This window comes from Ursus maritimus, unplaced genomic scaffold, assembly GCF_017311325.1.
Source record: "Ursus maritimus isolate PB19 unplaced genomic scaffold, ASM1731132v1 scaffold_12, whole genome shotgun sequence".
NCBI lineage: Eukaryota > Metazoa > Chordata > Mammalia > Carnivora > Ursidae > Ursus > Ursus maritimus.
The window spans coordinates 18,629,453-18,657,160 of NW_024423564.1; the positions used below are offsets into that span (position 1 = coordinate 18,629,453).

General features: G+C 34.2%; 2 protein-coding genes across 3 annotated transcripts in view; both read right to left on the bottom strand.

Annotated features, from left to right (window-relative positions):
* Positions 1–27,708, bottom strand: part of LOC103669314 (pancreatic alpha-amylase) — a 50,123-nt gene that overhangs the window by 20,974 nt on the left and 1,441 nt on the right. Inside the window, exon 1 of one of the 2 annotated variants that reach the window (XM_040626973.1) lies at positions 2,412–2,427. The exons of the other annotated variant lie outside the window; for it this stretch is intronic. The gene's annotated coding sequence lies outside the window, so the exon portion shown is untranslated. Of the gene's footprint in view, positions 1–2,411; positions 2,428–27,708 lie in introns of those variants that run through there. 2 annotated transcript variants of the gene reach the window in all.
* RNPC3 (RNA binding region (RNP1, RRM) containing 3) overlaps positions 1–27,708 on the bottom strand; it is a 68,124-nt gene that overhangs the window by 14,135 nt on the left and 26,281 nt on the right. Inside the window, exon 16 of the transcript XR_005834076.1 lies at positions 2,412–2,448. The gene's annotated coding sequence lies outside the window, so the exon portion shown is untranslated. The remainder of the gene's footprint in view (positions 1–2,411; positions 2,449–27,708) is intronic.

Here is a 27,708-nt window from a genome sequence, read left to right on the forward strand (position 1 = left end):
AAGGGGGGTGCCTGGGTGGCTCAGTCGTTAAGCATCTGCCTTTGGCTCAGGGTGTGATCCCAGCGTTCCGGGATTAAGCCCCACATCAGGCTCCTCCGCTGAGAGCCTTCTTCTTCCAATCCCACTCCCCTGCTTGTGTTCCCCTTCTCCCTGGCTGTCTCTCTCTGTCAAATAAATTAATTAAATCTTCAAAGAAAAAAAAAACAGGGGAAAAGGAACAATGGATATATAAAACCATCAGAAGGCAAATGACAAGATGGCAGCAGTAAAAGTCCTCACATATCAATTATCATTCTAAGTGTTAATGGATTGAATTCACCAATAGAATTCACCAATAGAGTGAATGGATGGATTAAAAAAACAAGTCCTAACTATATGCTACCTATAAGAGACTCATTTAAATTCAAAAGACACATACAGGCTCAAAGAAAAGGAATGGAAGAAGATATTCCATGCAACGAAAACCAAAAGATAGTAGGGATAGCCATACTTATATCAGACAAAACAGACTTCAAGCCAAAAACTGTAATAAGAGACAAAGAAGGTCACTGTATAATGATAAAGGGGTCAACACATCAAGAAAATAAAATAATTGTAAATATATATGCACCCAACATTGGAATACTGAAATATATTAAGCAAATACTAATAGATCTAAAGGGAGAAATGGATAACAAGAATAGTAAGGGACTTCAGGGATGCCTGCGTGACTCAGTGGGTTAAACATCTGCCTTCGGCTCTGGTCATGATCCCAGGACCCTGGAATCCAGTACAGCACTGAGCTCCTTGCTCAGCAGGGAGACTGCTTCTCCCTCTGCCTGCCGCTCCCCCTCCTTGTGCACTCACTCTCTCTCTCTCTAACAAATAAATAAATAAAATCTTAAAAATAAAAAAGAAGACTAGTAAGGGACTTCAATACACCACTATCAGCAATGAATACATCATCTAGACAGAAAATCAATAAGGAAACAATGGAATCGAACCATACATTAGAATAAATGGACATAACATATATAGAATATTCCATCCAACAGCAGCAGAATATACATTCCTCTCAAGTACATATGGAACATTCTCCAGGACAGATCATACCTTAGCAAACATAAGACTGAAATTATGCCATCTTTTCCTACCACACGTGATAAAAATCAACGAGAGGAAAGCTGAAAAATCTACAAAAATGTGGAAGCTAAACAATATACTTCTGAACATCTGAGTCAAAAAATCAAAATGAAAATAAAAATTATCTCAATAAACATGAAAATGGGAATACATCAAAATTTATGGGATGCAGCAAAAGCAGTTCTGAGAGGAAAGTTTATAGTGATAAATGCATATATCAAGAAATTTAAAGATTTCAAATAAACAACCAAACTTTATATCTCAAGGAACGAGAAACAGAAGAATAAATGAAGCCCAAAGTAGCAGAAGAAAGGAAACAATAAGGATCAGAGTAGAAATAAATGAAATAGACACCAGAAAAACAACAGAGAGGGTTAATGAAACTAAGAGCTGTTTGTTGTTGTTGTTTTGTTTTGTTTTGTTTTGTTTTGACAAGGTAAAGAAAAAATTGAAAAACTTTGGCTAGCTAACTAAGAAAAGAAAGAAACTGAAATGATGAAAATTAGAAATGAAAGTGGAGACCCTGCAGCTGATACTACAGAAATACATACAATCATAAGACACTGCTACGAAAAATTATATGTCAACAAATAGATAACCTAGAAGAAATGAGTAAATTTCTAGATAGACACAAGCTACAATACTGAATCAGGAAGAAATATGAACAGACCAACAATGAGTAAAAAGATTGAGTCAATAATCAGAAACCTCTCAACACAGAAAACCCAAGGCCTAGATGACTTCACTGGTAAATTCTACCAGACATTTAATGGAGAATTAATATCCATCCTTCTCAAACTTTTCCAAAAAATTGAAAAGCGAACCCTTCCAAATGCTTTCTATGAGGCCAGCATTACTCCGATGCCAAGGCTAGATAAGGATGCCACAAGAAAACTATATACTAATATCCCTGATGGATATAAATGCAAAAATTATTGACAAAATATTAGCAAACCAAAATGAAGAACACATCAAAGAATATACATCACGACCAAGTGGGATTTATCCCTGGGGTGCAAGCATGGTTCAACATATGCAAATCAATGAGTAAGATATCACATTCATAACATGAAAGACCAAAGTTACATGATCATCTTAGTAGATACAGAAAAAGTATTTAATAAAATACAACATCCTTTCATGATTAAAACCCTCAGCAGATGAGGTATAGAAGGAATATACCTCAACACGATAAGAGCCATATGACAAACCCACAGCTAAAACTACACTCAATGGAAAAAAACTGAAAACTCTAAGATGGAGAACAAGACAGGGATGTCCACTCTCACCACTCATTCGATATAGTACTAGAAGTCCCGGCTAGTCCTGTAAGAAAAAGAAAGAAAAGTCAGCCAAATTGTAAAGTAAGGAGGATAACTGTCACTATTTCCAGATGATATAATTTCATATATAAAAAAAAATCACAAATACTCGGCTCAAAAACTGCTGGAACTAATCAATTTCATAAAGCTGTGGGATACAAAATCAACATGTAGAAATCCGTTGCACTAATAATGAACATCTGAGAAAAAATGAACTATGCCATTCAAAGTAGTATCAGAAACAATAAAATAACTTAGGAAGAAATCAAACCACATGAAAGATCCGTACAACAAAAAGGACAAGACTTTCCTGAAAGAAACTGAAGATGATACCAAAAAATGGAAAATCATTCTTTTTTCATGGGTAGAAAGAATACTGTTAAAATGTCAATACTATCCAAAGTCATCTATAGATTCAATGTAATCTCCATCAAAATACCAATGGCATTCTTCACAGAAATAGAAAAAAAATCCTAAAATTTGTGTGGATTCATAAAAGACTATTCATAATAGCCAAACAATCATGAAGAAAAAGAACAGAGCAGGAATTACCACACTTCCTGATTTCAAACTATATTACAAAGCTATAGTAATAAGAACAGTATGATCTTCACATAAAATAGGCACCCAGACCAACAAAACAGAATAGGAAGTTCAGAATTAAACCCCTGAGTTTATGGTCAACTACTGTTCCACAAGGGAGCCAAGAACACCCAATGGGGAAAGGATAGGATCTTTGACAAATGGTACTAGGAAACTGGAAAAACGCATTAGAACAATGAAATTGGACCCCTATCTTACACCATGCACAAAAACTAATTCAAAATGGATCAAAGATTTAAACATAAGACATGATCATATAAAACTACTAAAAGAAACTGTAGGGAAGAATCTCCTTGACATTGGTCTTGGCAATGATTTTTTGGATACGACACCAAAAGCACAAACAACAAAAACAAAAATCAACAAATGGGACTACATCAAACTTAAAAGCTTTTGCACAGCAAGGAAACAATGAACAAAACTAAAATACAATCTATAGAATTGGGTAAAAATTGTAAACCCCAGATCAGAATATATTTAATATTCAAAATGTATGAAGAACTCACATAACTCAATAATGAAAAACCAAACCATCTAATTTAACTAATTAAATTAAATTAAATTGTGTGGCATAACTAAATAGATGTTTTTCCAAAGAAGACATCCAAATTGTCAACAGGTGCATGAAAAGACGGTCAAAATTAGGAATGAACACGGAAATGCAAATCAAAAGCACAATGAGATATCACCTTACCCTGCTAGAATAATTATCATGAAGAAGACAAAAGATAATGAGTGTTGGCAAGAATGTTCAGAAAAGTGTACCCTTGTACCTTGTTGGTGGGAATGCAAATTGGTTCAACCAATTTGGTTCAACAATATGGAGATTTCTCAAAAAATTAAAAATAGATCTAGGATATGATCCATCAATCCACTTCTGGGTATATACCCAAAGGAAATAAAAACAGGATTTCCAAAACATGTAACTGCACTCCCATGTTTATTGCAAGCGTTACTCACAATAGCCAAGATATGGAAGTGACCTAAGCGTCCCTCGATGGATGAATTATCCCACCACAAAAAAAAAGGATAATTATGTAACATGAGAGAAATGTTAATTATTGCTATAATGTTACATATATGTGTCCTAATTAACATATTATATACCTTCCATTTATATAATGTTACATATCAAATATATTTCAACTAAAAATAAATCAAAATAAAAAGTAACAAATCCTTTTTGCACGGTAAATAGTTGAAGAAAATAAAGCAGGCATATCTTTGGCACTATCCTGGTTTTTTAGCAACATCTATGATTTCTTAAATTTGCAATAGAAAGACTATTCAAGAAACAAATTATAGACTGGGAAAATGTACTTGTAATATATAACAAAGAAACAATAACAAGAAGATAAGAACAACTCTAGGGAATCAATAAGTGGAAACATTTTTTTTTAAATGGAAAAAGGAGCAATAGACAAATCTCAAAAAAGGAAACCCAAATGTCCCCGCACCACCCCCCAAAAATGTGAGAGGATGCTAAGCCTAGCTAGCAATTTGGGAAATGCAAATTAAAATAACAAATCAATTTTCATCTATTAGAAAAGCAAAGATTAGAAGCTTCATAATATTAATTTTTGGTGAGAGTGTTATAAAAGGTACTTTCATATACTACAATACTAATAGAGATTAAAAATTGGGAACTGGGCAATTTTACATAATATTAAGTATAAAAATGTATTTAAAATGCACTTCTACTTACAGAAATATTCACCCATATGTAAAGACACAAGTAAACAGAAAAGGTCATTACAACATTGATCACAACAACAAAATCTTTGGAAAAAACTTACATGTCATTACAGTGAAAAATGGCTAAATAAAATATAGTACAGCCATACTCTGACAGGTAAAATAGTTTGGTATTATTTTTTAAAAAGGCAGATTTCATGGTAACAACACGAAAGGTCATTTCAAATTAAAAACCACAAAACAGGGGCACCTGGGTGGCTCAGTCATTGAGCGTCTGCCTTCGGCTCAGGGCATGATCCCAGAGTTCTGGGATCGAGCCCCACATCAGGCTCTTCCGCTGGGAGCCTGCTTCTTCCTCTCCCACTCCCCCTGCTTGTGTTCCCTATCTCGCTGGCTGTCTCTCTCTCTCTGTCAAATAAATTTTAAAAATCTTAAAAAAAAAAAACCCACAAAACAGTATGTTTTCATTTACATATGGAAAAAAAGCATTCCAAAAATTACATATTTTATATATGTACGTGTATGTATGGAAATAAACTGCATGTACATTCATACAAAAATCTAGTAATAGAGGTTATCTCTGAGGAAGTAGGGATGAAACCAAGATGAGGGATTGTGCTCAACTAAATTGAAGCTTAATTTGTAATGTTTTAACAATTCTGAACAATCAAAATATACATATGTTACATATTTAATATTTTTCATTGGGAAAAATACTTCCCCAAAGATGTAGCAATTAATTTCATAAGCCATTCAATGCGATCTTAGTACAATTAACATATTCTGTATGATTTCAATCCTTTAAAAGATTTGCCTTATGACCCAGCATGCAATGGGTATTAAGGTGGGCACATATTGCATGTTGCACTGGGTGTTATACACAAATAATGAATCATGGAACACTACATCAAAAACTAAGGATGTACTGTATGGTGACTAACATAACATAATAAAAAATTATTATTAAAAAAAACTGTTGTCTATATGTCCATTTGGTCAGGTTCATTAAAACTTGTTTAAATCAGATTGTTCTGCTACTGAGATTGGTACATCTAAAATCCCCATTATACATTGTATAGAATTGCTTATTCTTACCATTTCTGTCAATTTTTTTGCTTTATCTATTTTAAATCTAAGTGACAGAGGATAAAAATCTTACAATTACTGGTTTTCTAGTCAATGTGTTAAAATTATAAAGTCTAATATTTTTTATTAAAACATAGAACCATTTTATCTTTTGCACTGATTTGGCCTTAAATCCATTTCATCTCATTCAAGTAAAGCTATATTAGCTTTCCTTTGGTTGGAATTTGCTTGGTATACTTTGTACTTGCCTTTACTTTCACCAATTTACTCATTTATTTTAATCGTATGAAAATGTTTGTCTTTTAATAGAAACTTTAAGTACATTTACACTGAATGTAAATATTGATATATTTAAATATAAATCTATCACCTTATTGCCCTGCCAATTTTTTTTCATATTTTTTGTCTTCTTTTAAATTATTTTTCTATATTTTATCATCTAACACAGTAGAAATTACACACTCTGTTTCTACTTTATTAATGGTTAACATGGAATTATACCATGTCAAATTTCAGAGTTCAAATTTAATCATTATGTCAGTTGTCAAAGAGAATATGCAACTCTATTTTAGTTTATACTCATTGGTTTTATTTTTTAAATCTGTCTTGTATTTTTAATCCTGCAAAATATTATTTTTTAATAGAGACATTTTTTTTAGATTACCCAGATATTTACCACTTACTTTGGTCTTCACTCCTCTTGTATCTCAGATCTCCTAACTAGGGTAATTACAGATGTCTAAAATATTTCCTTATAATTTCTTTTGGTGAATATCTGCTCACAAATTCTTTTTTTTAAGTGAAATATATATTTTTTTAAATTCGAGTATAGCTGATACACACACTGACAAACTCTCTTCGTTACTTTGAAAATGTCTTTATCTTCATTCCATAAAACTACTTTCTCTGTGTAAAATTATAGAAGTTATTTCTTTCACTACTTTGAGTATGTTCTAGAGACATCTGGCTTCCGTTGTTGCTATAAAGAAGTCAGATGTCAGTCAAATTGACATTCAATGGAGGAAATCTTTCCTTTAAAAAAATTTTTTTTTTATTGCTTTAAAAATATTGTCCCTGTGTTATGTCTAAATGTGGATTTAAAAAACTCATTCTGTGTTGTTGGAAATCTGTGTGTATATGTGTGTGTATTTGTGTGTGTTTTTCTTATCAGATTTAGAAAATTCTAAGGGCATACTTGAGATAGCCACTGTCTCGAAAATTCATTTATTTATTTGGAACTACAATTGAATATACAATAGTTTTCACTCTATCAACCCTGTCTCTTAATCTCTCTCCTATATTGTCCATCATTATTATTAGCAGCCCCCCAAAATGAGATATTTAGGTAAAAATCTAACAAGACATATATAAGATCTATATGAAGAAAATTACAAAACTCTGATGAACAAAATCAAGGAAGAACTAAGTAAATGGAGAGAAGTTCCATGTCCATAAGTAAAAAGACTCAATATTCTCAAGACAGTAATTCTTCCCAGCTTGATCTATAGGTTCAATACAATCCCAATAAAAATACTAACAAGTTATTTTGTGGGTATCTACAGATTCTAATGTTTACATGGAGATTAAAAAGGCAGAACAGCACCATAATATTAAGAACAGAGGACTCGTACTACCTGACATTAAGACACTATAAAACTACAGTATTCAGAAGAGTGATATTAGAAAAACAAAAACAAAAAAAAAAAGCTAAATCAATGGAACAGAATAGAGAGTCTGTAAATATACCCACCAATATAGTAACTGATCTTCAGCAAAGTAGTAAAGGCAGTACAATGGAGAAAAGACCATCTTTTCATCAAATTGTGCTGGAGCAACTGGACATCCCCATGCCCCAAAAGGGGGGTGGGTGGGTGGAAATGTAGACACAGACTTTACACCCTTTACAAAAATTAACTCAAAGTGGACTATAGACTTAAATGTAAACTGTGAAACTATAAAGCTCCAGAAGATAACAGGAGAAAATCGAGATAGCCTTGGGTTTGACAATCACTTTTTAGATACAACCACCAAAGGCAAATCCATGAAATAAATATTTGATAAGCTTTGCTTTATTAAAATTTAAAACTTCTGTGAAAAATACTGTCAAGAGAATCAGAAGAAAAGCCACAGAGTGGGAGAAAATATATGTATAAGACATATCTGATAAGGATGACATATCTGATAAGGATTATTACACAAAATACACAAAGAACTTTAAAAACTCAACAATAAGAAAATCAACAATGCAATTAAAGAATGGCAAAAGATCTAAACTAACACCAAGGAAGATATACAGGTGGCAGGTAAGCATATGAAAAGATGCTCAACAGCATATGTCCTTAGGGAATTGCAAATTAAAACAAGATACCACTACATACTCATTAGAATGACAAAACCCAGAACACTGACAACAACAAATGCTGAGGATGTGAAGCAACAGGAATTCTCATTCATTGCTGGAGCAAATGCAAACTGGTATAATTTGGGAGGCAATTTGGCAGTTCCTTATAGAACTAAACATACTCTTACCATACAATCCAGCAATCATGCTCCTTGGTATTTACCCAAATAAATGGATAACTTATGCCCACCAAAAAAAAAATAAATAAATAAATAAAGTACTCACAGATGTTCACAGCAATTTTATTTATAACTGCCAAATTTCAAAGCAACCTTTCAGTAGGTGAATGGATAAACTGTGTTACAACCAGACAATGAAAAATTATTCTGTGCTGAAAATTATCAAGCCATGAAAAGACATGGAGGAGTCTTGTATGCATATTACTAAGTGAAAAAAACCAATATGAAAAAGCTACATACTGTAGTAGAATATAACATTCTGAAAAAGGCAACAGTTTGGAAACAGTAAAAAGATGAGTAGTTGCCAGAAGTCAGGGGTAAGGAGGGGTAAACAGGTGGAGCTCAGAGAACTTTGAGAGCAATGGATCTAGTCTGTATAATGGTGGATATATTTTATGCTTTATAAAAACAAAATGTACAATGCCAAGAGGAAATCTTAATGTAAACTTTGGGTGATAATCATGTGTCAATGTAGGTACATTAATTATAATTAACGTCCCACTCTAATGCAGGAAGTTGATAGTAGTGGAAGTTGTATAGGTGTGAGGGCAGGAATTACGTGGGAACTGTAATTTCTCTCATTTTGCTGTGAACCTAAAGCTGCTTTAAAAAAAATAAAGACTATTAAAATGTTTTAAATAAATAAATGCTTTTTAAAAAGATATCAGGCCCTATTCCCTAGAACTTATAAATGTTTCCTTACTTGGAAAAAGCCTTTGCAGATGTAATTAAGTTTAGGATCTTGAGATGAATAGAGTAACCTGAATTATCCAGGTGGGTCATGAATACCATCATATGTCTCCTACAAGAAAGAGGAAGAAAGAGAGCAATACACGTAGAAGTAGAAAAGGCATGGAGCACATGACTGTGGAAGCATAGAGTGGAGTGATGCAGCCACAAGTCAAGGAATGCTGGCAGCCACCAAAGCTGAAAGAAAGGTTTGCTTTTTCCATAAAACCCCTAGAGGTTGCAGAGCCCTGCCAACACCTTGATCAGTGAAAAAGACTTTGGATTTCTGCCCTCCAGAACTACAAGACAATAAATTTCTCTTGTTCTAAGCCACGAAGATTATGTATTTTGTTACAATAGCCATAGGAAACAAATACCAATATGTACTCTTTTGTGTATCAGTAGTTGTTTTAGTCGTATTTACTACTGTGGGTTTGGTATGGTGAGGTCAGACTCCGATCAAGAAAGAGAAACCAGAAAGTTTTGCAGTTTGTTATGCTCACAGTTCCCTGAGGAGAAATAGGACACCACACAGGCCCACTCAAGGGAAGCACCAGGGTCATTCACCAAGCAGAGGAAGAGAAGGAAACGATGTGCAAGTTCCTTTTTTATGGCTTCTATAGGAAGGAATGGATGAAGCAGGTAGGCAGGTTTAGGATGTCTAAATAATTTCAGTGGGCTCTGGGTTATAGAGATATTCCTCATCTGATACCTGGTCCTTGGGTGATTAGAGAAGGTATATAGTGACCCAGAGGAAAGTCTGATAAGGGAAGTGGTTTGGGGTGTGGACTTAATCAGATGCCCAGGAAGGTCTGATTGACCTGTTGGCAGGGCCGCAAAACTGGATCAGAAAGCATTTGTAACAAATATATTACAGCAGTCTGCTGCTGAGTTGTACTCTATAATATGCATGTACCATCATTTGTTTATCTAATGTGTCGATGGACATATAAGCTGATTATATTTTTGGCAATTATGAATAAAGCTGCTGTGAAGGATAACTAAGACTTTTTATAGACATATATTTTTATATCACATGGGTTAAGCCTAGATGTAAAATTGTTGGTTCTTATTATAACTATATATACAATTTATAGATTGTCAAACTATTTCCGAAGTGATTGTACCACTTCATACTCTCACTAGCAATCTACAAGTAATCCAGTAAGGTTCTTTTTTTTTTTTAAAAGATTTTATTTATTTATTTGACAGAGACAACCAGCAAGAGAGGTAACACAAGCAGGGGGAGCGGGAGAGGAAGAAGCAGGCTCCCAGCAGAGGAGCCTGATGTGGGGCTCGATCCCAGAATGCTGGGATCATGCCCTGAGCCGAAGGCAGATGCTTAATGACTGTGCCACCCAGGCTCCCCCAGTAAGGTTCTTTTTTGAATACATAAATCTGAGTTTTAATAAATTCATAGCATTACCCACCGCAAGCACATATCCAATATTCCATCACACCCCGAAATACCGTCATCCCTTTGTAGTCAATTCAGCCACCCACACCTACCCCCTGGCAACCACTCAACAGGTCTCTGATGAGCTTTGTCTTTACATAATTTCATGAAAATGGAGTCACACAGTGTGTGACGTTGTGAGTCTGTCTCCTTTTACTAATGATGCCTTTGAGATATATCCATATTGTCACATGTATAGTCATTAATATTTCATGTAGAGGTATGATAGTTGAAGAACATTTGGGTTATTTTCACTTTGGAGAATGATGAATAAAACCACTATAAATCTGCACATACATATTTTTTATTAAAATTTTTATATTGTGTAAATTACATACAACAAAGTTTCTCATTTTAATTTTGTTAAATGTACAGTGCAGTGGTATTAAATATATTTATAATGTGTAACCATCACCACCATCAAGCTCTATCGTTCTTTTCATCTTGTAAAATTGAAATTCTTTATCCATTAAACAGAAACTCTCCATTCCTCCCTCTCCCCAGCCGCTGGCAATTACTGTGCTACTTTCTGTCTCTATGATTTTGACTACTCCAAGTACCCCATATAAGTGGCATCATACAGAATTTGTCTTTTTGTGACTGGCTTAGTTTATCATAATATCATCAAGGTTTATCTTCATTGTAGCATATGGCAAAATTTCCTTTTTAAAGGCTGAATATTATTCCCTCGTATGGATATTACCACATGTGACTCATCCATTCATCTGTTGAAGTACGCTTGTGTTGCTTCCACTTTTTTGGCTATTGTGAATAATGTTGTTATGAACATGGGTACATAAATAATTACTTTGAGAACTTGCTTTCAATTCTTTTGGGTATATACCCAGAAATGGAATTGCTGGATCATGTGGTAATTCTATTTTAGTTTCATTAAAAGCTACCACACTGTTTCTCACAGCAGCTATACCATTTTAACTTCCCAGCAACAATGCACAGGGTTATTTTTGCCACATCCTCAAAAACACTGGTTTCTTGTTTGTTTGTTTGTTTGTTTTGATAGCAGACATCCTGAGAGTGAGGTGATATCTTTGTGCATATTGATAATTTGTACATTTTTAGAGAAAAGTCTATTCAAATTCTTTGCCCGTTTTTGATTTTCTGTTGTTGAACTTTAGGTGTTCTTTATATATTCTGAATATTAATCTCTTACCAGATTTTATGATTTGAAATATTTTCTCTCATTCTGTACACATCTTCTGATGAAAAAATTTTTAAAAATTTTGGTGAAGTCCAATTTCTCTATCTTTTTTTGTTACCTATGCCTTTGATACCATAATCTAATGAATCACTGTCAAATCACTGTCAAATCCAATGTCGTGAAGTTCTGTTTTAAGAGGTTTTTTAGTTCTTAAATTTAGGTTTTTTGATCCATTTTGAATTAATTTTTGTATACCATCTTAGGTAATGGTTCAAATGAAATCTTTTGTGGGTGGATATTCAATCTTCCTACCACCATTTCTTGAAAAGACTGTCCTTTCCCACTGAATGGTCTTGGCATCATCCTTGTCAAGAATCATTTGACGAGAGGTGTCTGGGTGGCACAGTCAGTTAAGCCTCTGACTCTTGGTTTTGGCTCAGGTTGTGATATTGGGGTCCTGGGATTGAGCCCTGTATCAGGCTCCATGCTCAGCGAGGAGTCTACTTGGGATTTTCTCTCTCTCCCTCTGCCCCTCCTGCTCGTACTTGCTCGCTCTCTCTCTCGATTAAATAAAATTAATAAATCTTAAAAAAAGAAAAGAAAAAGAATCATTTGACCACATATGAGAGGATACATTCCTGGATTTTCTTCTATTCCGTGGATTTATATGTCTGTCTTTATGCCAGTATCACAATGGTTTTATCAGTGTAGGCTTATAATAGGTTTTGAAACCAGAAGTAAGTCCTCTAGTTTTGTTTTTCTTTCTCAAGATTGTTTTGGCTATTCAGGGTCCCTTGAGATATGAAATTTAGGATAGAATTTTTTTTTTTTAGGTCAGTGTGATGTTGATAGAGATTGCATTGAAGCTGTAGATTACTTTGGGTGTACTGACATTTTGATACTACTAAGTATTCTAACCCATGAAAATAGTAATGTTTCAATTTATTTATGTCTTTAAAGTCTTTCAGCAATGTTTTATAGTTTTCACTCTACATGTTTTCCACCTTGTTGGTTGATTCCTAAGTATTTTATTCTTTTTCATGGTATTACAAATGTAATGTTTTTCCATAATTTCCTTTTCAGATTGTTCATTAGTGTACAGAAACACAACTGATTTTTGCATGTTGCCTTTGTATCCTACTCCTTTGCTCAATTCATTTATTCTGACAGGTTTTTTTTGACAAGTTTTTTTTTTTTGTGGAATCTTCAGGGTTTTCTACATATAAGATTATATTTACAACTCAATAAAATAAAACCCAAATAACTTAATTAAAAAGTGGACAAAGGGCCTAAATAGACATTTTTCCAAAGAAGATATACAAATAGGAAACTGGTACATGAAAGGTGCTCAATATCACTAATCATCAGGAAATGCAAATCAAAACCACAGAGAGCTAACACCTCCCACCTGCTGGGATGGTTATCATCAAAAAGATAAATTAACAAATGCTGGCAAGGATGGGAAAAAAAAGAGAACTTTTTACAGTGTAGATGAGAATGTAAAGTAATGCATCCACTAAAGAAAACAGTATGGAGGTTCCTCAAAAAAGTAAAAACAGAATTACCATATGATCCACCAATCCCAGTAATTTATGACAACATGGATGGACTTGAAGGGCATTATACTAAGTGAAATAAGCCAGAGAGAATAAGGAAAATACTGAATAGTTTCACTAGTGAATGGAATTTAAAAAAGAGGGGGGAAAAAGTCAAACTTAGAGTCAGAGAGTAGAAAAGTGTTTAACAGGGATTGGAGGGTGGCATGAATACAGAAAAAGTTGGTAATGGGTATAAACTTTCAGTTATAAAATGAATAAGATCTGAGGATCTGCTATATAACATGGTGAATGTAAGTGAAATTTGTGGACAGAACTTAAAGGGAAATATATCAAAGGATGGATGTGTTAATTAACTAGATGGGGGGGGGTACAGATTCTTTCCACAATGAATTTATATATTAAGTCTTCATGTTGTACACTTTATCTTAAAATTTTATTTCTCAGCTATACCTCAATAAAGCTGAAGATCGTATCATCTATGAACAGAGATAATTTCTTCCTTTTCAATTTGAATGCTTTTTATTGTTTGTTTTCCTAACTTCTCTCGCTACGATTTCCAGCACTAGGTTGAACAGAAATAGTGAAAGTGGGAATCCTTGACTTGTTCCTGATTGTACAGGAAAACTTTTCCCTACTTTTCAGCATGGAGTATGATGTTCACTGTGGGTTTTTCATATATGGCTTTTATTATATTGGGGTAGTTTCCTTCTATTCCTAGTTTATTGAATGTTTTTATCATGAAAAAGTATTAAACTGTGTGAAATGCTTTTTATGTATAAATTGAGATGATCATGTGGTTTCTGTCCTTCATTCTTTTAATGTGGTGTATTACATTGATAAATTTTTGTATGTTGAACCATCCTTGCATTCCAGGAGTAGATCCCTCTTGGTCATGATGTATAATCCTTATAATAAGCTGCTGAATTTACTTTGCTAGTATTTTGTTGAAAGGTTTGTTTGCATTAATGTTCACAAGAGATATTGGTCTGCATTTTTTTCTCTTGTAGTATTTTTGTCTGGCTTTGATATCAGGGTAATATTAGTTTCCCAGGATGAGTCAAGAAGTGTTCCCTCCTTTTCCAATTTTAGGATGCGTTTAGGAAGGATTGGTATTATTTCTCCCTTAAATGTTTGGTAGAACTCAATAGTAAAACTGTCAGTTCCAGGGCTTTTCATTGTCAGATTTTTTATTACCGATTCAATCTCCCTACTAATTATAGGTCTACTCAGAATTTCTATTTTTGTGTGTAATTTAGGCTTAGTAGACTTTGTATTTCTAGGAATTTATTCATTTCATCTAGTTACCAATTTGAGAACTGTTCATCATACTCTTACAATTCTTATTTCTGTAGACTCTGTAGTAATGTACCCACCTTATGATTTTAGTAATTTGAGTCTTTTTTAGTACATCAGTTATAAATGTATTAAATTTGTTATGTTTTCAACCAATCACCTTTTGGTTTCATTGATTTTCTCTATTATTTTTCTATTCTCTATTTCCTTTATCTGTAATCTTTATTATTTCCTCCTTCTCCTAGCTTTGGATTTTTCTTTTTCTACTTCCTTAAATTGTAAAGTTAGCTTGTTGGTGTGAGAGCTTTGTTTTTTAGTGTGATTTATAACAAAAATTCTCCCCTTAGCACTACTATTGCTGCATCCCATAGTTTTAGTACATTGTTTGGTTTTCAGTTGTCTCGAAGTATTTTCTAATTTCCCACGTGATTTATTTTTTGACCCACTGGTTGTTAAAGAATGTTGTCTAATTTCAATGGTAAAGTGAATTTTCCAACTTTCCTTCTGTTCTTGATTTCTAACTGAATCCTGCTGTGGTCAGACAACATACTTTGTATGCCTGTTTCTATAAATCTACTGAAACTTAATTTATGGCTTGATATGAGGTCTATCCTAGAAAATATTTCATGCACACTTGGGAAGAATGTGTATCCTGCTGTTCTTGGGTAGAGCGTTCTGTATATGTTAGATGTAGCTGGTTTATTGTGTGAGTCCTCTATTTCCTTATCTTCTGTCTCATTCTATCCATTATCATAAAAGGAGTACTAAAGTTTTGAAGTATTATTGTAAAATTGTCTATTTCACCCTCAATTCTGTCAGTTTTGCTTCATATTTCACTCATTTCATATTCATTAGGCAAGAAATGTTTACAATTTATATATTTATATAGATTTATAGTTCACATATTATTTTGCTCTATTCAAACTTTTATTAAAATCCTTGTCTGTTGCTATCTTTTCAATTTAAAGTCTCTTTTGTCTGACCTCAGTAAAGCCACCCCTGCTCTCTTTTGATTATTATTTGCATGCAATATCTTTTCCCGTCCTTTATTTTTATTTTTTTTCCATCCTTTCAATCTCTTTGTGTCTTTGCATCTGAAGTGTGTTTCTTGTAGACAGCTTATAGTCGAATCAGGTGTCTTTATGCATTCTCCCAATTGTGTTTTGACAGAAGAGTTAAATTCATTTATACTTAATTACTTAAAATGAGGGACTCATGTCAATTTGCCTCTTTTCTATATGCCCGATAGCTTTTTTTGTTACTCACTTCTTGCCTTATGGTCTTAATGTTTAGTTGATTTTTTTGTAGTGACATCTTTACTTTCTCATTCATTTCCTTCTGTGTTTATTCTGCAGCTCTTTTATTTGTGGTTATTATGGGATTTACATTTAACAATTCTAAGGTTTTAACACTTTTTAACTTACAAAAACTCTGCCTTTATAGTTCTGTCCTCACTTCTTTTCATTGTTGAAGTCCCCCAAATGACATCTTCATACATTGTGTAGCCCAAAACATAAACTGATAATTATTTTAAATGTCATTAGTCTCAAATTATGTAGAAAACAACATGTGGAGTTACTAGCCACAGTCACAATACTGGCTTATAAACTAATAATTGTTTAAAAAAATGTATTAGTTTCTTAAATTATGTAGAAAACAGGTATAGTTATCAACCACTATTAAAATATTAACTTTCATTATTGCCCATATATTTCTTTATTGAACTCTGTATTTATTCAAACAGCTTTGAATTACTGTCTAGTGTCCTTTAAGTTCACTATGCAAGACTCCTTTGAGTATTTCTTGCAAAGCAGATCTGATGGTAACAAACTCTCTCAAACTTTATTTGGGATTGTCTTAATTTCTACCTCACTTTTGAAGAATGTTTTTGCTAGATACAGGATTCCTGGTTGGCAGTTATTGTTTTTTCCATTTAGCACTTTGTATCTATCAGCCCAGTGCCCTCTGGTTCTCCAAAGTTTTTGACGAAAAAAATCGGCTGATAATCTCATTTAGTATCCCCTGTATGTGCAATTCACTTCTTTCTGACAGTTTTCAAGATTGTCTTTGTCTTTTGAAAGTCTGATTACGCTGTCTTGATGTGGGTCTTTGAGTTCATCTTACTGGATATTTGTTGAGCTTTCTGGATTTTGATATTCATAATTTTCATCAGGTTTAGGAAGTTTTCAGCCATTATTTTTTCAAATATTCTCTGTCCCTTTCTCTCTCCTTTTAGGACTCACACAGTGTATATACATCTGCTTGATGGTGTCCCATAGGTCCCTCAAGATCTGTTTACTTTTCTTCATTTTTGCTTCTGTTCTTCAGACTTAATAATTTTCATTGTCTTATCTTCAAGTTTATTGATTCTTCTGCATACTCAAATCGTCCTTGGAATCCCTGTAGTGATTGTTTTCATTTCACTTACTGTATTTTTCAGCTCCAGAATTCCTTTTGCTCTTTAGCTTTCTGGACATCTTTAATGTTTTGAGCATCGTTCTAAGTTGCTTTAAAGTCTTTGTCTAGTAAATGCTATCAGGTCTACTTCAGGTAGTTTGTTTCCCTTTTGAATGGGTCCTACATTCCTGTTTTGTTTTTACTTTTTGTTATATCTTGTGGTTTTCTGTTGAAAATGACATTTTAACATCTTAATTCTGCAAATCAGATTTTTTTTTCTTTCCCTGGCATTTTTTCTTTTTTTAAGAGACTGTGCCCACTGTGCCAGTACATGAGCAGGCGAGGGGCAGAGAGAGAGGAAGAATCCTAAGCAGACTCCACCCCCAGCATGGAGACTGACACAGGGCTCTATCTCTCAACCCTGAGATCATGACCTAAGTCAAAGATCAAGTCAGATGATTAAATGACTGAGCCACCCAGGCACCCCTATTGTTTGATTGTTCTCTGCTCTCTGTGCTTAAAGGATCATTCTGAGGTATGAAACCTAAGGTCTTCTCAGATCTTGAGTCTTTTCCTGGGCATGCGTGATCAATTTCTCATTTTTCCTATATATGAAGTTGTTTACGAATGCCTTGGTCTTTAATGCCTGGCTCCCAAAAGGAAAAAAAGAAAAAGAAAAAAGAAAAAGAAATCGGGAGTAAAGGGGATGTCAGTCCTTTTATACCCTTGGAAGTCACTTCACAGAGTGTGGGTATGTGTGGTTATAACGGAAAGAGATAGAATCATGGCTTCCCACCTCTTTGTACTTCTGTGATCAAAAGCAGAAATTAGCCATCAGCCTGATTCCCAATATTTGGAGGTGAAGTTCTTTTTGCCTACCCTGGCTCCCACTAGCTGTGTGCAAGCTGCTCCAGGAACGTATGCAGTTGCCTGCTACAAGGCTGAGGTTGGGCAATGAGTAGCTACTACTATGTTAAGAGCTAAATTTGAATGAAATTAACTTCATTTACTGTCCAAGCTTTTTCCTGTTAAGTTGGAAGGTATTAACAGACTACAGAGTTCCAAAATAGTTACATCAAATAAATTCTACAATTGTTATCTGGGTGGGGAGATGGATTCCTGGTGGTTCCTACTCTGTCATGTTCCCAGTATCCTTTCACGTACAAGTTTTTGTTGTTTCGTGTGAACATACTTTTTTGTTCCTCTTAAATATTCAGAAGTGTGATAGCTAGCTTACATGTAACTGTATATTTCACTTTATAACAAACTTCTTGAAACTGTTTTTCAAAGCAGTTGGAACATTTTGTACTTCAATTAGCAATGTTTGAAAGCTGTAGTGCTCCATTCTTGACAAGTGTTGGTACTGTCAGAATTCATTTTAAGCCATTCTAATAGATGTGTAGTGCTATATTATTGTGGCTGTCTTGTATTTGTCCAAGGGCTAATGATGTCCATCTTTTCAAGTGCTTATTCGCCATCTCTAAGTCTTTGGTAAAGTATCTTCAAATTTATTGTCCTTTTTTGAGGGGGGGGGATTTTTGTTTTCTCTGAGTTTTGAAAGTTCTTTATATATTCTGGATAAAATTGAAATATATACTTTGCAAAGATTTTTCCCAGTCTGAGATTTGCCTTTTCATTTTCTTAGTAGTATCTTCTGAAAAGTACAAAGTTTTTATTTGATGAAGGAATATTTATCTTTATTTTCATGTAAGAACTTGTCTAAGTAAGGTCATGCACTTTATCCTACTTGTTTCCCCCCTCCTCCAGGAGTTCTATACTTTTACACTTTATACCTAGTACTATGACTCATTTTTGAAGAAATTTTTTTGTGTGAGAACAATGTACTGAGGTTTTATTTTCAATTTTTAGCATATGAATGTCCAATTATTCTAGCATCATATGTTGAAATGATCAACCTTTCTCAACGGAGTTGCCTTGAGACCTTTGTCAAAAATTATGATACATGTGTGGGTCTATTCCTGGACTTTTCTGTTCCAATGATCTGTGTCCACGTTTGCCAATACAACTTTATTATCTGAGCTTTGTAATAAGTCTTAGAATTAGGTAATCTAAGTCATTCAATTATTTTTTTCTTTCAAAATTATGCTGGCTATTCTAGTTGTTGCTTTTCCAAAGAAATTTAAATCAGCTTGGGAATATCAACAAAATATACTGCTAGAATTTTTTAATAGTAACAAATCAATTTGGAAGGTTGATATTCTTAAAAATCATGAGTCTAAATCTCTCCCATTTAGACCTTCACCTTTCATTATCAAAATTGGTGAAGGGTTGTCAAGTTCAGTCCACATTTTAGTAGACTTCTACCTATTATTTGTTTTGGTACTATTGCAAATGGTATTTTTAGAAAAAAAATTCAATATCCAGTTATTGACTTTTAATCTTGCAACCTTGCTTACCTTACTTATTAGTTGCAGGAGACTTAATTCTTTGGGATTTTCTACATAAAAAATCACACCATCTCTGAATGGGGACAGTTTTACTTCTTCATTTCCAATTTGTATGGCTTTTTTGTTTTCTGCACTGTCAGGAGATGTTGAAAGGAAGGGATTAGTGTGCACTTTATCTTGTTCTCAATCTTGGGAGAAAACATTCAGTTTTTTAACTGTAAGGATAGCAGTAAGTTTTGTAAACACTATTTATCAGATTAAGGAAGCTCTTCTCTGTTCCTATATTATTGAGTTTTTATTAGGAATGTTTAATTTTATCAAATGCTTTCATTCATTAAGATGACCATGGCTTTTTTTTCCTTAGTCTGCTGATATGGATTACATTTGATTTTCAATGTACCCTGCATTTCACAAATTTTCAATTAGCCTGCATTTTCCAAAATAAACTGCATTTGATCATGACTTATAAAATATTTTCCACATATAACTTGATTCAGCTTCTTAATATTTTGATGAGGATTTTTACATTTACTCTCAAAAGAAATAGTGATACATAGTTTTGTATCTTGTCTTGTTTTAGCAGCAGGGTTGTACAGGACTCATAAAATGAATCTGGATGTGTTGTCTTATATAGAATAGTTGGTTTCATTTAATGTTTAACAAAATTCACCAGTGAAGTTACCTAAGCCTTATGTTTTCTTTGTAAGAAAGAAAGGAAGATTTTTAACTACAAAGTAAATGTATTAAGTAGATACAGGATCGATTGGGTTACCTACCTCTCGAACAAGCTTTGGTAGTTTGTCAATTTTATGATATTGACCCATTTCATCAAAGTTGTAAATTTATGGAAATAAATTTGTTCAAAATATTCCAAAAATTTTCTTACAACTTTGGGGGTGTTTTTTTCTTTGCAATCTGGCTAGAACTTTTTCAACATTATCAATCTTTTCAGGGACTAGTTTTGTTTACAATATTTTCTACTGTTCTGCTTACAAATTCACTGATTTATGCTTATTTTTATTTCCTTTATCTGCTTCCTCTGCATTTAATTTGCTCTTTTCTAGTTCCTTACAGTAGAAAGTTGAATCATCAATTTGTGATTTTTCTTCTTTTTTAATATAAGCAAATTCCCTTTAAACACTCCTTTGGTGTGTTCTACAAATTTTTGATCAATTTTTACTTTCATTCAGTTCAAATACTATCTAATTTCCCTTAAGAATTCTGTCTTGATCCATGTTATTTAGAAATATTATTTAATACTCAGAAATTTAAACATTTTTCAAATATTTCTATTACTGATACCTAATTTAGTTCAACTAAGATCAGAGAACATTATATGATCTGTTAAGGTTTTGAACTTGCTAATGTTTTATGGTATCAAATGTGTTCACTGTTATTTAGTTCTTGGGATGGAAAGGACAGAAAATCTTCCAATTTGTATCCATAAAGACATATGCATACAGTTCAAAAGCAAAAAGTATATTAGGATAGTAAAATTTCATGTAGAGCAATTGTGGAAAAAACTCTAAAAATGTTCCTTTCGGGAGGGCAATATGAAAACATAGCTGCAAAACACTGGATTAGAAGTGTTCCACTATTTTATTTTCATTCAAATTGTGATATATGTCATACAGAAAAATGTAAAACAAAAAACAAAACAAAACAAAAATAAAAGGCCCCATGTCCCAAGATCCAGATTTAACAGATGGTGACATTTTACCAAATATTCCTCAAATAACTTTTTAAAAGAAATATACAATATATACAGAACTGCCCAACTCAAACCTCAATCTTTCCCTTCCTTTTCTTACACAGCAAGATAATAACTGTCTCCATAAATAATTTTAATGGTATCTTGTGTATCTTTTTCTAAGCTCTGAGAAGTTTCATACAATAAATTAATCTCTTACTCAGACTTTCTTAAGATTTTCAAATATCCTGGTATATCAGTGCTTTATCATAATTTGAAAAAAAAATTCTTCTTATGTACTCAAATACCCCTTCTCATTGTCAGCTGATGCAGTTTTTAATGGATATAACCCCTTTAATCAAAGATGTTCTAAAGTGTTGTTTGATCCCCTAGCTTTACCCCCAAGGTATTAAAGCTTATGCTTGTTGGGTAGAGGGTCTTCCTTTCCCAGTTTTGTTTTTTTCAAAATTTAGTGAGTTTGAACTGTTTATTTTAGATTACCTTACTGGCCTTTACATGAATACTATACCTCTACAACAGTTTGCTTTCAGGAAATGTCAGCGTAGGATATATAGTAGCTTAAGTTCTTGGAGTGAGACACTATTCCTCCTGAGATCATCAGTTCTCTTAAGTGCCTAACACATGTGGTTGGCTCTCATCTCTCCTAAACAATCATACTAAGGTCAATATTTTTTGTTTTATATGCATTAATAAGTTATAGATATAATAAAAGTATCTCATTAACTTACAGCTAAAGTTAAAAAAAAAAACCCTCTTCCATTACTCATAATGGGAAGTGCTCTCTTCTCATAGAATGGTTAAGATCAAATTGCTATAAGCACTCAGTACACTGCCTTTTGAATTTTAGATGATTAATATTTTCCCTTACTTCTTTTAAAAGCCTTGATATCTCTTGATACAGATTTTAAAAGAGTCTCATTTGCATAGCAAATACTTTCCAAATCATCAAAGCAGCAACTTGAATGTTACTGCCTTTTGTTTAATTTACCTTATCAGGATTATGCTGATTCTATTCATGTTACTAATAGTAGGAGGCAGAGCCATACTAGGTTGGGATGAAGAGCACTTGCATTATTCTGAGTGACTCCTTAAATTTTACACCATATTTGCCTCACTTGCCTCATTCTATTCCCAGCCCTTGGAGAAGGCATAAGTGGAAAACCACCATGTGGAAATATGAGTTTTATATATTATACACTGTAGTAAAACATTTTTTGGCTGTATAGTACCTACTTTCTCTCTTGATTTCACAGCTCTATGCTTTTCCTTTGGAGAACAAGTTCTTTAAACTCTCACTTCACGTGGTTTATATGAAACTTCACTCCTTATATTTTAAGGGTGACATAGATGACCCATAGTTGGTCTCTAAGAGTGACAAATCCCTCCAACAAAAGGAAAAAGTACTTATTTCAAGTTTATTTCATTTAAAGTAACTAAAAAATTCCATGATACACTAGCTATTAGGGCTTTTGCTACAGGTTTAAATTATTAGTACTTCTCCATGATGAATTTTTCTAAAAACTAACTGAAAATCATCAGGATAATGGTTAGCAGATCTAGGCATAGTTCTATCTAGTTAAAAAAAAAAAAAAAGAAATGTGTACAAGAACTGGAAATCTTTCTAACTGGACCTATTTGGGTCATACGCTCAATTTATGAAATAGAGTGGAATGGTTGTGGGGTATCCACGAATAGGTTAATTCCTAGACACCGATGTTCTTACAGTTGTTAAAGTCTCATGGTCCAACTATGGCAAGGAAGTGTGGGGGCCAAGGATAGGCAGTCCCAAAGTGCCACTCTGGCATAGTGATTACTAAGAATGTTCTTCCCCTTCCCACCTTGTCTCCAGAAAGCAGGAAATAAAACTCCCACGTGAAAGGCACTCTCCCTAAGATATCCTTATCAGAAGACAGGGAATTCAAAGGTAAGAAAGTTGTATAAACAAGCCTTGATACTTTTAGTAATTTACAACCAGAGCCCAAATTCTGTTTAGAATCCTTTACTATTTAAAGCTTCAAAACCTAAGTTTTCTTTCTCTTGACAATGTCTCTTTGTGTTGAAGTAGGCAGTTAGGTTCTAACAAAATACATGAAGGCCAGCAAGAAGGAAGTTATGGCCAGCTACTGGGGAAGTCAGAGGCCTATCCTATTCCACAAGAAACCTGATCAAACCAGACAGGCCCAACATGATGGATGCATTGACAGGAAACCCCTGACCAAATTAGGAAGAAAAACTACAAAACCCTGTTTCCTGCCCCGAGTAAGAAATATTCCACCCTCTAGTTAACTGTCAATAAAAGATAGAAACACAACCTTCAGGGCACGTAGCCCTCTCTTGAGCTCACTTGCCCTATCTCTAGAGTGTACTGTTCACTTTAATAAAATTTCTCGCTTGTGTCACTTATCCACTGTGTTTTGAGTGTCTCCTTGAATTTTTCTCAAGAAAAGACAGAGAACTTTTGATGACTCCGTCAGGATGGGCTGGGTTGAGGAGCCAGGACTCAGGGTCTCTGCAGTTCACCTGGCAACATCTGCCTAAAATGTATAAAAGCATAGAACTTGGACATTTCTTTGAGACTTAATGCTATTATTAGGCTTCCATGTACATTTAATTATAATTTGTTTTTTCCTACTATTAATCTGTCTCATGTCAATTTAATTCTTAGACTAGTCAGAAGAATCTTGAAGGAAATTTTTTTCCTTCCCAACAGTTGGCTAGTTGGCAGGATAAACTTTAACTGGCTAAATATCGTACATCCTGCTGTACCTGAGAAATTCTGGGACATCTGACAAACAGCTGCAAAGGTAAGATTTCTTACCATGTCAGCCTCTTGGAATCTGTCTGCAAGATCTGATGGAGCAAGAGTGGTGAGAGTCCTTTTTCTTTCTAAATTTAGATTAGCAGGAGAAAATATTTTTGGAAACAGTTCCATGGGCTCAGCATCTCTGATAAATTCAGTAGAGTACTCTTCATTTTTTTAACCCATTTCCTCCCAGAGATGGTCATTATTTTGTCTTTTGTGTTGTTATACAAGGGAATTACTATAGGGAAATACCAGCATAAGCCTTTATAAGCCTGCTATTCAGACTAACATTATAGACTGTTTGAACATTCACAGTTCTCATCAGACTGGCCCATGTTTCAACAAACTTTGCTGTGGGTCCCACACATAAAATCTGCATAAGGTTTTTTCCTTTTGTCTTGAGGACTTACTCTATTCTTGCTGGTCTCTACCACACAGACAATGTACTTACTGGGTTACACCTTGGAAGCCAAATAAGAGTGCGGTTCTGAGACATAAAGTTGCTAACAGCACTCTCTGTCTAGCCATGACAACCCTCAGAAAGGTTAAGTCATAAGAAGTCCCAGCCCATAAGGGGCTTTTGTGCTCTTAACCTTTGTTGCTTGTTATTGCTGAAATGCCCCATTCCAGTAGCACTGGTATCACAGATTAGTAGGTCTGTGACTGGAGGCATTTCAGGTTTCTGGGGGCGATCAAAGACACTGTTTTCACTAAAGCATCCTTACTGCCTGTGTAACAAAGGCGTTTGCGTTATTAGACTATTTTTGGGAGTAAACTTTTGGATCATGGGGACTGTATCATCTATGCCCTCTCCAGGGATGCCTCTTGGATCCATGGTCTATGCCTAGAAAGTGTCTCTGGGTCCTTCCAAAAAAAGGCCTATTGGTTTGAGTTGCTATTAAAATTAGTAAGAGCCTACTCATCAACGATCGGACAAAAAATCTTTTAAATTGGCTACATTTCAAAGGAAAAAAAAATCCTTATACAAGGTGAAAGAACAGAAGTTACACTTAAGACAAAAATTGAAGTCCACATCCAAGGTAAATTCCCCTTCTTAAAAACCAGCTCCATCTGCCTGTTTTAACTAACCCTTCCTTATAAGATTTACAGAGAGCACTGCAGCCTAAACTCTAGAGTCAAAGTATATAGGTTACTCATATAAATGCTAAAACCCATGAAGTGAATTTAACAGAAGCACTGAAGACAAGTGATAGGGCTCACTTTGCTATTTCTCACAACTCCTACTTTCTAAAGCTCTACAGTCAGGCTCTGCCAGCTTTAGGCATTCTTATGCCATGTCCTTTGCAGATGTAACCTGGATGCCCCCCCCACCCCGCCAAACCAAGGAGGAAAAAAATTTTCATGTCCCTTGGATAGCAGCAAATCTTATAAATTATGAAGCCTGATTTTACCTTCACTTTCAGAAGATCCCGCCAAATTTAAAGAGAAATTGGAAAGATTAGTAGCCATTCACATCCTCCCCACTAAAAAAGAAACAGATGACCATAATTCTTCCTGGCCCTCCTACAAATGAACAGAAGGCTGATATTCAGGGGCTAACAGAAGCCAAGATTGAATGCAAAGACTTTTGTTAAATGATTTATACTTCATTTTCCAAAGATATAAATCTTTTTTTTTTTTTTAAAGATTTTATTTTATTCGACAGAGATAGAGACAGCCAGCGAGAGAGGGAACACAAGCAGGGGGAGTGGGAGAGGAAGAAGCAGGCTCCCAGCTGAGGAGCCCGATGTGGGGCTCGATCCTGGAATGCCGGGATCACGCCCTGAGCCGAAGGCAGACGCTTAACCGCTGTGCCACCCAGGAGCCCCAAAAGATATAAATCTTCTGATTCCCACTTTAGCTGGAAATCTCCCTGATCTAAAGGGGCAAGTTTAGTTAAAAAGGCTGATCAATCTCTTGATATTCAGGTTGTAATTCAGTTCTTTCTGGGAATTAGCAAAAACTTTGCCTGGCAAATCTCTACAAAACAAGAAATGCAATTCTAGAAGCAGCCCCCCCATCTCTACCAATCTCAAAACCTCACCTATTCTTCTCAAAATGCTCATAGGTATTATAAAAAAATCAGGATACTGAAACAGAATTGTCCTATACTTAAGAAAAGGGAGGTAAATTTTAAATAGCAATTACCCTGCAATTCTTTGGGGAAAAAAAACAAAAACAAAAACCTTACATTTCTTTCTCTGTCCTTTAAAGTTATAAATCTTCTATCTCTGAAGTGTAAACACAGCCCACAACTGCCCGAGTAAAGGGAAAAAAGAAGTAGGTCTTTTTAAATACAAACTGCAAAAGGGTTTTCTTGCCCCTTTTCTCTTCAAATATTAATAATGGTAAGGTTTCTGCATCTGTCAGTTATGTCTCTATTGTGGATATATGGCATCTTCTACCTCCAGTTAGAATTGCTAAACTTAATTTGTAAAAGAGCTCTACTTGATTGGCTTAAAGAAAATTAAGCACTTATGTAAGTTTTGTACTCATAAAAATTCTCAATAAAAAAAAAACTCAATCCACATGAATTTCAAGTTCATGTGAACTGGGAAAATATTCAGTATTAAAGCTAACTTAAGGCTGTTAAGAAATTATGAATTATGTTTCATGTCAATTTAATTCTCAGACCAGCTAGAAGAACCTTGAATAATCGAGGCAGTTTTTGCTCCCTTAGAAGCAATAGAAGTGCTCATCACGGTAGAAAGATGACTGAAGTCTTGTCTAAGACATCAAAATCTTTATATCACCCGGAATTGGTGTTGAGTTGAGAACCACGACAACCACTACTACAAGAGCTAATATTTATTGAGAACTTGACTACACACACACACACACACACACACACACACGACTTGTTTTAACTATTTTATATTCATCAAATCATCTTTACAACAACCCTATGATAAGTATTCATTATCTCCATGGAAACTGATAGGACCCGCCCAAGGCCATAAAGCAATTACAGCTTAGAAACAAGATCTGATGTCAGAATCTACACCTATAAAACCACAGTAATACACTAAGTTTCAGTAAATTAGGCTGAATTTCCTGTCACTGTAGAAAGACGTGACTCAAGAGTTCTATAAATTGATTTTTTAAAATACTGCTTTTTGCATATCTAACAGAATTACATGTTCTAAGGAATAATTTTACTTAGATCTTGGCTCATTATTCCTGTCATAATTCTTAATAATTTCAAAATCCACTTAGATGGTCTTTTAATACTCAAGTTTCTCAATTTCTTTCATTCATCTCTTTCCATGACCCTGTTTTCACTCAACTATCATGTTCACATCCTAGAACTTACAGTCACTAATTATTGTATTCTCTCTGCCTTTGTCAGTTTGTCACTTATTCTCTTATTTCAACCTCCCAAATTTCTACTTCCTACCTCTAGTAAATAATGCAATCTATAATTGATCATACCATTTTTCCATTGTTTCTCAACTTCCATTTTCTCACTTTGCTCTTCACCCAGATCTCAATGTCTTTTCTTTATAATCATTCCCTTGAATATACCAACACCTTTTCCTTTCTCCCATTTTGCTGTATTCATCTAGGAGAATTCCAACTCTGATTAAATTCAACTCTTGTCTACTCAGTGATAGCACCAAGGCTAAATGTAACTGGAGAAAAACACAAAATCATTTGATTAGTCTCACTTAAATTAACAGACTTCAACTGACCACTTTAAGTACTGTCTAGCCATCCTTCTAAGAATCTATTCACTCTGCCACTTTCCTAAGTGTCTATTTTACACCTTCTTTTCTTTCCTCGAC